This window comes from Camellia sinensis, chromosome 1 (assembly GCF_055761805.1).
Source record: "Camellia sinensis isolate YWXY chromosome 1, ASM5576180v1, whole genome shotgun sequence".
Taxonomy (NCBI): domain Eukaryota; kingdom Viridiplantae; phylum Streptophyta; class Magnoliopsida; order Ericales; family Theaceae; genus Camellia; species Camellia sinensis.
Genome location: NC_138961.1, coordinates 8,276,929 through 8,287,903, shown reverse-complemented (window position 1 = coordinate 8,287,903; position 10,975 = coordinate 8,276,929). Strand labels below are relative to the sequence as shown.

General features: G+C 36.6%; 1 long non-coding RNA gene across 1 annotated transcript; it reads right to left on the bottom strand.

The window, feature by feature from the left end:
- Nucleotides 1-624: 624 nt before the first annotated feature.
- On the bottom strand, nucleotides 625-2,685 carry LOC145791421 (uncharacterized). Its single transcript, XR_014331145.1, has 2 exons — nucleotides 2,217-2,685; nucleotides 625-1,164 (listed from the first exon to the last, which is right to left on the bottom strand). It is a non-coding gene; the product is annotated as an uncharacterized LOC145791421 (long non-coding RNA).
- Between the last annotated feature and the right edge of the window lie 8,290 nt (nucleotides 2,686-10,975).

The following is a 10,975-nucleotide window of genomic DNA, read 5'->3' as shown; positions in this document are numbered from 1 at the left end:
TTTTTAGATACAAATAATCAAAATGTACTTAAAAAATACAAAATTTGTGAAGAAATCTATAAAAAAAAAGGCAATAAATACAAGAGAAATACAAAAAAAATACTAAATTTTGGTTTGGTTATTTATGTATTATTTTTTTTTTTTTGTTGAAAGTAATAAGTTTTTAAAAGATTTTCTTCGCAAATTCTATACTCTTTAATTGTAACTAGATTAGATGTAACTAAAAAGAAAAAACATTGCTTAAAATATTAAAAAAATACAGTGAAAATAAAAATACTCAGAAAACAAAAAAAAAACTCAAATTTTTTACAATGGGCCATAATCAAACGAGAGAGAGAGAGAGAGAGAGAGAGAGAGAGAGAGCAGTGATTTCAATGATGAACTATGTGAGGGTGATGCTGAGAGAAAACGAGAAAGAGATGGGAGCAGGGAGTCTGATGCACTATGCAGTAGAGAAGTCCAAGGAATTGTCGGCGGCGGTGGGGAACATGGGTGGGAATTTGATGGGTACGACGGAGGACAAGTGGAAGGAATTGGCGCCAGAGATAGGAAACACGGGTTACTTTTTCTTTTTTTTGGTTTTTTTCATTATCAAATCACCCAATACAAACATTGATTCAAAAATGAAGGAAAGATTTTCACAAATTTAGCTTAGGGATTGATTTTGCATTACAACATAAGAGAAGACACAATATTTAAAAATAAAAGATGCTTGGCCAAAATGCCAAAACCAAAACTATATATACATATTCTTGCTATTAGACCAACAGGATCGAACCACAGCTAGCTTCAAAAAGAAGAGAACAACAAAAGAAACCCAATCCCTGTCGAAACCCATAAGACCAAGTTGTTCATCTTTCACTCTTAAGACGATGGTTGCGGAAATAACTAGCTGGGTCATTCTCAAAATCTTTCCTAGGGATATGAGAGGCCCCTCCTGATCCTGGTGCTACCATCAGTTTCTTGTTACCCTTTTGTTCTTCTGAGCCAGATGATGATGACCCCACAAGAACCACCCCTGCAATAGCAGCAGCAGCAACAGAAGCCACTGTCTTCTTCGGAGTCCCACTTTCGCCATTGGAGGAGCTTTGGGTGCTCTCACTACTGCCCATTTTGGACGGATCAAGGATTATGACTTTTGGGGGGCCAAAGTATGTTTAACCTCTAACCAATAAAATTTGAAATTCAATACCAATTTCTATTAACATGAAAAAAAAAATCAATAATGTTACGATAAAATATATATTCCTTGTCAACATAGTTGAGTACCAAAAGATGATCATACAATTGAGAATATTTTTTTGCCCACATTCACTTACAAAAGTAGTAACTATTTCTACATGCATTTATTTACTAAAATTAGGCATCTTTAATTGAGCTCGACGCTCTTTCATAATATCAAAAGTATGAATGATAGAGTCTACATCAAACTCTCAAGTAATATCTTTTTCAATGTACGTAATCAAGTAACTAACCAGAAAATCATCTTCCATCCTATTCCTAAAAGTCATAAAATATATGGCAGCACAAATAACATTTAGATTTTTATCCAAATTCTTAGAGAAAATCAACAAATCATAACCTAAAAGCCTATTCAATTATCAAGAAATCACATAACACAGTACCTACCAATTACAATAAATCATAATATTAAAAAAAATTCACAATATTTAGTTAACAATTGTACCAATAACAATTATCAGATATTCATCGCAACTCCTGGCTTCTCCACCCTATGCCAACCTCCCTGCCACAATTTCACCCAAAAAAACAACCAGCTTGCATTGGCCCCACATAGTCATTACATTATTATTTATTTTTAAAAAAATTCAAAATCAATTGCTAACCCAGATAATGTTAGAGGTGGTAGGTTCTGATGTGTGTGTTGAAAGAGGGTATGTGTATTTTTTCGATTGGCATAGTAAAATAAAAGAGTGTTTGGAGAGAGGAGCAAAATCTATTAATAGTGGGGGTCTAATTGTGGGTTATGTGACGTAGGAAGTGGGGGATTTGGGTTGTCAAGTTTGGGATACCAAAACTAAAACTTGGGTTGAAGATTTCTAGTTGTCTGCAGGCTTATGGGTGACCAATAACAACCAATAACAAATTAATGGCAAAATAATCGCATTATTCAGTCTAAAATCACAATCAATCATAATATTCAGTCTAAAAACAGAATAATCACATTGAAGCTGAAGGGATATCAGATAGCTTACCAGTGAGAGTCCACGGTTCCATCGTCCACGCGGACCAACTCTGACGAAGTCCAACAACAAAGCTTTTCCGTTTCTTCCCTTGTCTCTTCGTTCCTCTCCCCTCTTTCGAATCACAACAAGTCTCTTAGATCAGTTGTTTTCTTTTCTTTTTTTAATCTTAGTGCTTTGTTTGAACAAGCTTCTCCAGCAAGCCTTATAGTTTATATATTTGTAAAAGTTTCATATTTTATACTTTGACCCATTAAAGTTTCTAAAATTTTGATTTCATCTTGACCTAATTTAAAAAATACATATACATGAAATTTGAAATAGATTATTATATATGTTAACTAATTCCCAAAAAAAAAAATTCCAAATAGTTTAAAAAGTTGGGGGACTACTCTATATAATTTTAAAATTATCTAAAAAAAAATTTGGAGGTGCGAACTCCTATAATTTTAAATTATTTTAAAATTTCTAATATAATATATAATATTTTTCAAAATCTCGTTCTTTTAATTGCTCTGCTATTTGTGATGAATTGGGAGAATGTAGAGAGTGGTTGGTTTATAAAGAAAAATATTCAAAAGAAACAGAGAATCAACCATGTTGATTATTTATTTATTTTTTGTTTTGTAAGTGAAAAAATTGATGGGACACTTAATTTTTTAAGTTGATGATAAATAATTTTTTTGATTTTTTTTTTTTAGTTAAAAAGTTTTTAAAAAGTCAATTGTCAACCGACCGAGTTTTCAATAAACTTTTATTTTGAAAAATTAGAATTTAGTTTGATAAACATCAATATAAATTTTTTTCAAAAATTATTTCCGATCCAAAAAAGAGAAAGTCATATAAAATAGTGAATATTATTTTATTTTTTTACCGAACTATTTTTAAAAAAATTTCATAAATAAATTTAGAAAATTCAACAAAATATTTTGAATTTATATGATTAAAAATTGTCAACAATAATAGTGTTATCCACTATCAATCCCTTTTTCTTTCTTTTTTTTCTTTTTCTTTTTTTAAGGTAGTTGTCCACTACGAAGCTAAATTATGGAGGAATGGTCTATTGTTAGTACCATTGTTTATGTACGGAATTTACAATGCAGTATAAGTTTAAAGAAAAAATATTTAGATTCATTGTAAACTTTTGAATAAAATTTTAAATAATTTTAATATTAGTGTGAGAGATTAAATGGAAAAAAAAATAGGGAATTGATAGGATATGTAGGAATTGTCGTATTGAAGGTATTAAGCATTTCTGGACTATTTTTGCACCTTCAATTAACAATTTAAAATAATTGTGTCTTTTTAACTTATTATAACGATAACATATACCACACTACCTCTATCAATCTCTTTATCCCATCTACTTATCTTATGGTGTAAGTTATCCTAGATGAATTAACTTTCAATCCTCTACCTCTAGCGACTTTCAATTAACTTTCATTTTTAATTTATATGGGAGAAGAGTTACCATATAACTTATTTTTATAATTCTATATATATCTAATCCTTTATCTCATCTAATATCATTATATAACTTATCTCTCACAATCTTATCAATAATATCATCCTAGTTAATACCATAAAAAATAATTCAACAACCAAAGGTGATTTCCAAGTTCTTCAACTCTGAGCATAGGGAAAAGGAAGAAGAAAAAGATAAAGAGAAAAGTAAAAGATGAAAAAGTTGATTATTCACCTCTCCTTTTATGAAGTGCAAAATAATCCGAGTTGTGTTGTGGTTGCTTTCCTATTCCTAGAGAGAGAGAGAACTTGATTACAGTAGCGGAGTTAAAAATTTAAGATAGAGAGAGCACATATTGTTGGTGAAAATACCAGAAAAAATTATATTTTATTGATAAATGATGCAAAGAAAAAGAGATACAAATAGATCAGGCTGAGGCACGGATATCTCGTTTTCTTTAAGGAGATCAAGCCCATTGCGGTAAAAAGAACCCAAATACAGATGCAGCATTTTCAAAACTATGACTTGTCCCCTCCAGGATACAACAACCAGACCACTTGTCGTATGGTTCAGGCCAACTCTGCACAAGATGGTGAACCCAAAGCTCCACCAAGAAAAACACCATTCCTTGCTAGTAATCTCTCTTGTATAGAAAACAGTTGATGTGTTGGTATAGAAAAGAGTAGATGAGATGAGCTATTTATAGGCCACTGGGACCTTACAAATTACTCCAAGAAATAATGACCATTCAATAAGAGAAAATGGAGAGACTCCAGATAATAAAGACAAAATGGAGAGACTCCAAATAATAACTCACCAACAAGTTCATGAATTCTAATTGACCTCCATTTATGAACAAGATAAGATTCATGAATAAAACAAAAAAAGATTCATGAATAAAAATATATAAATAAATAAATAAAAGATATTAAAATAGTTCAACAATCGCCCACTCATTTTAATATCAACAAGGATAAGAGAGATTACCAAACAAAGGTAGACTAGTATGCATCATGAAGGTGTGCTCTGCATTGAACCTTCATTAGTGAAACAACAACCTTTACTCCAGAGTTAGTAGTGGTCTCAGACTTGAACTATGACTGCTTAGGGGAAATAAAGATTTTTTGCTCACACATAATAATCCAGGTGTTGACATGAGCTTTAATAGCTACCACATTACGGCCTTGTGCTAATCCCAGTTTTCATGAGCATATTTGAGAATAAGCCTTGTTTTCATAGAAAGTGGTCCCACTTTCATGCTCACATATGTGAAATCTGTCAAGGATGTTCCTGTAATTGACACACCCCACTGAACAAGAGCTATAGAATTTCATTAAGAGTATAAAAACTCAACCCTCCAACATTACAGGACAAATGCACTTACATCATAGGGATGGATAACAAAATATTAAAGAGTGCATTCTTTACAACCACCATATGATTCGTTCTTCCCATTGAACCTAGTTACAGGATCTCTGGTCCCTAGGTTGGGAATCCTCATACATGGTTTATGATTTCATAGGCTTCACACCCATCCCCCTCGATGTATTCCAGACTCTATCTCTCGCCAAGGCCTTGGTTAACGGATCTGCAAGATTATTACAAAATCTTACATAATTCACAGTTATGATACCATTACTCAAATAGGATCTCACATTACTGTGTTTCCTTCGAATTGGTCTGGATTTACCATTATAAAAATGGTTATTCAGTCTACCAATAGCAGCAATGCTATCACAAAGAATTAACACGAGAGGAATTGGTTTTTCCCAAAAATGGATTTCATGTAACAAATCTCTTAACCAATTCGCTTCCTCACATGCTGAAGCTAACACTATAAGCTCAGCTTCCAATATAAAATTAGCAATTATAGTATGTTTTTTAGACTTCCAACATATAGCACCACCACCCAAGGTAAAAATAAAACCCAAGGTAGAGAGAGAATCACCTGACAAAGTGTTCCAATTGGCATCATTATATCCCTCAAGTACTGCAAGATACTGTTTTGGTACCAGATAAATATCTCATAATTCTTCCCATGGCTAGCTAATGATCTCGACTTGGTTTGCTAGTAAACCTACTAAGTACTCCAACAACATATGCAATGTCAGGTCTAGTACAGTCGGTAGCATATCTCAAACTACCAATCATGCTAGCATATTCCTTTTGATTAATTGCTTCATTTTCATTTGTTACAACAAAAAAATGTATGCTTGCATCAAAAGGAGTAGCAACATGTTTACAGTCTAGAAAATTATATTTCTTTAAAATTTTCTCAACATAATGCGACTGATGAAGAAAAATACCACCATTAGTCTTGGTAAATTTAATTCCCAAAATAAAATTGGCTTCACCAAGATCTTTCATACCAAAGTGGCTATTAAGCATATTTTTAGTCTAATTTATAATATGCAAATTAGAGCCAAAGATAAGTAGATCATTCACATATAGGCTAATAATCACATGTGCATTCTCACAAGTTTTATAATATATGCATGTATCACATTCATTAGTCTTATAGCCATTCTCAAGCATGCATGAATCAAATTTCTCATGCTACTATTTAGGAGCTTGTTTTAAACCATAAAGGGATTTAGTTAGCTTACACAATTTGCTTTCTTGGTCAGGCTCCACAAAGCCTTCGGGTTGGTTCATGTAAATCTCCTCATCTAGATCTCCATTTAAAAATGTTGTTTTTACATCTATTTGATGAATTTTTAAATCATAAATCGCAGCCACTGCTATTAACAGTCTAATGGATGTAACTCTAGTAACCAGAGAAAAATGTATCAAAGAAATCAAGATCAACTTGTTGCTTAAAACCTTTAGCGACAAGCCTCGCTTTATATTTATCTATAGTTTCGTCCGGCTTAAAGCTTTTTACGAAGGACCCATTTACACCCAATAGTTTTACAACCTGGAGGTAAATCCACTAGCTTTCCTGTTTTATTTGAAAGTAGTGAATCTATCTCATCATTTACAGCCTCTCTCCAGAAAATAGCATCAGGTGATGATAAAGCTTCTTGCACCATAAGAGGAATTCCTTCCACATTGTAAAGATAATAGTTAGGGCCAAAATCTTTTTCAACTCTAGCTCGTTTACTCCTCCTTGGTTGGATTTGAGAATTTTCTTGTTCTTGAAAAACTTGAGATCGAGTAGAAGAGTTAGGCATGGATAAAATATTTTCAGAAATTATTTGACCCCCACTATTTCTAGATTCGAAAAGAAATTTATTTTCATGAAAAATAGTATCACCTGATTCAAAAATAATATTATTTTCCATATCAAAAAATCTATAAGCTATACTATGCAACGCATACCCAAGAAAAGTACAAGTAGTAGCTCGTTCACCTAATTTAGGTCGTTTAGGATCTACAAGCCTCACAAAAGTTAAACAACCCCAAACCCTCAAATAACCTAGATTTGGTTTATGCCCTCGCCACAACTCATAAAGTACAATTTTAGTTTTTTTGTGTGGCACTCTATTTATCACATGGCAAGCTATCAAAATAGTCTCGTCCCAAAGATTTGCGGGAGCACCTGAATCAATAAGCATAGCATTCGTCAAGTCAATTAACGTTCTATTTTTTCTTTTAGCTACACCATTAGATGAAGGTGAATATGGTGGAGTAGTCTCATGAATAATTCCCAAAGACTGAACAAAAGAGTTGAATCCAAGAGATTCATACTCTCGCCCTCTATCACTTCTAAGTCTTTTAATCTTTTTACCGAATTGATTTTCCACTTCAAGAAGGAATTCTTTAAATTTCTCAAAAGCATCACTTTTATTTTTTAATAAATATACATTTGTGTATTTTGAAAAATCATCAATAAAAATGATAAAATATCAGTTGCCATCCCGAGTTAAAATTCCTTCAAACTCACACAAATCAGTATGAAATAATTCTAGTAATTCAGTATTTTTTTCAAACACTTTTATGAGGCCTCTTGGTAATTTTTTCTTTACTGCAAACTTCACATTTCTCAAAATTTTGTCACTTTAGGAATTAATCCTAAACTACTCATGATTCCCACATATTTATTGTTAATATGACACAAGCCAGCATACCAAAAATTAATAGAAGACAAAGTTATTGGTGTAATAGTAATAATCAATTAATCAGCAAGGAAATTTAAGAGATAAAAATGACATTTATACTCATCTGTATTGTAAGAAGCCACCTTTGCTTCATGTGCCTTGTAGTCTTCATCATTCATCTCCTCGGTTGGGATTTTGTTTGGATTTTTCTTGGTACGAACATATGCAACTTTCAAAAGGCTAAGGTAAAAAAAAACTTTTCCTTTCCACCTCTTAAAATGAACTCTTTTGAACTTGAAAGGCTTGTTGAGATCTCCAATTCCATCATCGGTTTTTCTGATGCTTGTTCCATGGTTGATCTCCTTAAAATTGTTGGTGAAAATACCAAAAAAAAAATTATATTTTATTGATAAATGATGCAAAGAAAAAGAGATACAAATAGATCAGGTTGAGACATGTATATCACGTCTTCTTTAAGGAGATCAAGCCCACTGCGATAGGAAGAACCCAAATACCGATGCAGCAGTCACAAAACTATGACTTGTCCCCTCCAGGATACAACAGCCCAACCACTTGTCATATAGTTCAGGCCAACTCTGCACAAGATGGTGAACCCAAAGCTCCACCAAGAAAAACATAGTTGATGTGTTGGTGTAGAAAAGAGTATATGAGAGGAACTATTCATAGGCCATTAGGACCTTACAAATTACTCCAAGAAATAATGACCATTAAATAAGAGAAAATGGAGAGACTCCAAATAATAAAGAGAAAATGGGAAGACTCCAAATAATAACTCACCACCATGTTCATGAATTCTAATTGACCACCATTCATGAATAAGATAAGATTCATGAATAAAACAAAAGAATATTCATGAACAAAAATATATAAATAAATAAATAAAAATATTAAAATGGTCCAACACATTTAATCACAATTTTGAAATTTTTTTTCTCATAATCAACAACAAGGAGATATTACAAAATTTAAGGGCGTGTTTGGTAACGTTTACGTTTTCAGTTTATATTTACAAAAATTTTATAAACTGGTTTTTGTTTATTTTTAGAAAAATATAAACTACAAACGTGTTTGGTAATTGACAAAATATTTTAAAAAAAATTAAAATATAAAAAAGAGTGAGAAATGGCAAGTGGTGGCAAGTGGCGGCGGAAGACGATGGTGGAAAGTGGTGGCGGTGGGTGGTGGGTAGCTGGTGGCCGGTGGGTGGTGGTGGTGGGTGACGGTGGCGGGTGGTAGCGAGTGGGTGGTGGTGGTGGTGACGGCGGGAGGTTGGTGGTGGTGGTGGCAGGTGGGTGGCGGATGGCGGGTGGTGGGGGTGGTAGCGGGTGGGTAGTGGTGGTGGTGGGTGGGTGGGTGACAGTGGCGGGTGGTGGGTGGTAGCGAGTGGGTGGTGGTGGTGGTGGTGGTGGTGGCAAGTGGGTGGCGGGTGGTAGCGAGTGGGTGGTGGTGGTGGTGGTGGCGGCGGGAGGTTGGTGTTGGTGGTGGCAGGTGGGTGGCGGATGGTGGGTGGTGGGGGGTGGTAGCGGGTGGGTGGTGGTGGTGGTGGGTGGGTGGGTGACGGTGGCTGGTGGTGGGTGGTAGCGAGTGGGTGGTGGTGGTGGTGACGGGTGGTTGGTGGTGGCGGCAAGTGGGTGACAGGTAGGTGGGGGTGGTGGTGGTGGGTGGGTGGATGACGGTGGCGGGTGGTGGGTGGTAGCGAGTGGGTGGTGATGGTGGTGGCGGCGAGTGGTGGTGGCAGGTAGGTGGCGGATGGCGGATGGTGGGTGGGTGGGTGACGGTGGCGGGTGGTGAGTGGTGGCGAGTGGTGGCGAGTGGGTGGTGGGTGGTAACGAGTGGGTGGTGGCGGCAGGTGGGTGGCGGATGGCGGGTGGTGACGGATAGGTGGGTGACGGTGGCAGGTGATAGGTGGTAGCAAGTAGGTGGCTGTGGCGGTGGTGGTGGCAAGTGGTGGGTGGTGGCGGACGGTGGGTGGCGGGTGGTGGTGGTGGGTGGGCGGGCGACGATGGTGGGTGGTAGCGAGTGGGTGGTGATGGTGGCGGGTGGTGGTCGCAGGCGGGTGGCGGATGGCGGATGGGTGGTGGTGGTGGGTAGGTGGGTGACGGTGGCGGGTGGTGGGTAGTAGCGAGTGGGTGGTGGTGGTGGTTAGTGGTGGTGGCAGGTGGGTGGCGGATGGTGGGTGGTGGCGGGTGGGTGACGGTGGCAGGTGGTAGGTGGTAGCAAGTGGGTGGTTGTGGCGGTGGTGGTGGCAGTGGTGGGTGGTGGTGGCAAGTGGGTGGCGAATGGCGGGTGGTGGTGGTGGTGGGTGGGTGGGTGGGTGGGTGACGGTGGCGGGTGGTAGGTGGTAGCGGGTGGGTGATGGGTGGTGGTGGCAGGTGGGTGGTGGGTGATGGTGGTGGTGGTGATGGTGGCGATGGCGGCGGCGAGAGATGGGTGGCGGCGGCGAGTGGGTGGCAGGTGGGTGGTGGCTGGTGGTGACAGGTGGATGGCAGGTGGTGGTGGTGGTGGTGGGGGGGTGGGTGGTGGGTGGTAGTGCCGGAAGACGATGGTGGAAAATGGTAGCGGGTGGTGGCTAGTGTTGGGTGATAAAAAAAAAACTCAAAATTCAAAATGGAAACATATTTTTTGGCCAAATTTATAAACTGAGAACACTGATTTATAAATCAAAAATTTTACCAAACAAGTTTTTATTTGAGTTTTTAAAATTTTTGTAAATATAAACAGAAAATTGAAAATGTAAGTGTTACCAAACGGCACCTAAACATTCATTAACAAAACTTATTGGTCAATAATTCTATGAGTAGTAATATTTTTTTTTTCCAACTAACAATAAAAAAATCTCCAATTTGAGAATCATCATATAAAAATAGAAATTAATAATTCAAGCGGGGATGGCAAGTCGTCACTTGCGGGAAGATATAGAAACAATAATGCTAGAGTTCATACAATTTTTTTTTTAAGATAAGAAAGGGGTACTTTTAAAAAATAGATAAATAATTCAAAATAGTAAGTTATGGTTATTTTTTTTTTGAAAATTTAAAAATGCCAGGGTATTTAAATATATAAGGGGGAGCTAATATAATTTTATAGGGGTTAATGGGATATACTCTATACATATATGGGTACTATAATAATTATTAACAAACGAATAGGGTCATGTGCCCCTCTCGGGCCTTAGTTCCCTCCGTCCCTAGCTGTTTAAGATTTTGATGGGTTAGATGGTGGGGTAGGGGAAGAATTTGTAGCCT